Source organism: Trichechus manatus, unplaced genomic scaffold (genome assembly GCF_000243295.1).
Source record: "Trichechus manatus latirostris isolate Lorelei unplaced genomic scaffold, TriManLat1.0 scaffold01663, whole genome shotgun sequence".
NCBI lineage: Eukaryota > Metazoa > Chordata > Mammalia > Sirenia > Trichechidae > Trichechus > Trichechus manatus.
Genome location: NW_004445599.1, coordinates 3,375 through 4,486, shown reverse-complemented (window position 1 = coordinate 4,486; position 1,112 = coordinate 3,375). Strand labels below are relative to the sequence as shown.

At 50.5% G+C, this 1,112-nt stretch overlaps 1 pseudogene; it reads right to left on the bottom strand.

Moving 5' to 3' along the window:
* Nucleotides 1–200: 200 nt before the first annotated feature.
* Nucleotides 201–1,112, bottom strand: part of LOC101342313 (ATP-dependent RNA helicase DHX8 pseudogene) — a 3,774-nt pseudogene continuing 2,862 nt past the window's right edge.

Below are 1,112 nucleotides of genomic sequence, written 5' to 3'. Positions count from 1 at the left end.
ACAATGTTCTTCAGAGGGATGGAAATGTTCTTAACATTTTCCAGAACTAAATGATCCAAGCGCTTCTTGCAGACTTTCATAAACAGATATGATATTCAGTCACAAGACAGCTGTATTCTCAGGGCCAGCTGTTTATCATTAAGAGTAAGGCCAAGCCTGGGCCACTGCTGTAGGAGAGGCAAACAGTGAAGTCTTGCCTTTCAGTGCTGCCGGAAGGCCCGAGATATTCTCCAGTCATTGGGCTCCTCATAGTGGTTGTACAGGGGCTCGAGACACTGCTGCTTCTTCTGCTTGCTTAGCTTGGTTGAGTCAGAGGCCTTGAAGAAGGCTGGGGCAAACTCTACAAGCCACCGGGGATCAGTGGTGGTGACCTCATGCATGTAATTCCTTCGTGGTCAGCACCAACTCGTGGTACACAACCCATTTCGGCTGTCTGTTGAAGAGTACACTGGAAGGATGGGTGTAGACTGCTTGCTGGTCAATCAGTATCCGGTAACCCTCCTGCAGGTCTTTCTTGGCAGCATTGCAGAAGAATCCACCACAGATGGCCTTTTGCACTAAGATTGTGGACTTGCCACAGGTGACTACATCCAGCTTGTGTGTGTCCATTATGCCTAACATCTGCTTGCAGATGTCCTGGACCCGGTGCAGGGAATGAGCCTGGATAAAGTTCTCACAGCCCCGTGGGTTGAAGAACTTGTTCTTCCAAGAGTTGTACACAGGCAGCAGGGGAGGTGGTCCCCTTAGATCTGGTGGAATTTGGCCTTCTTCTGATCCTCAAGGGCTTGTTTATCCTTTGGCCTGTAGAAGACATTCTGCACAGACAGCATGGACACAATGGTCAGCATTTCCTCACTGCATCCCAGATGCACAGACATGATCAGCATTTTGCCCAGCATTGGCTCTAGAGGGAACTCTGCCATCCTGCGGCCCAGGTGAGTGAGCAGGCCCTCATCGTCCAGAGACCTCAGCTTGTACAACTGCTCCTTGGCTGTGATCAAGGTTTCCATTGGTGGGGCATCCATGAAGTCAAAGGACAGCAGGTCATTGATGCCCATGGCCTTGAGAGAGAGCACTGTGCTTGCTAAGCTGGTTCTCTGGATCTCTGGCAC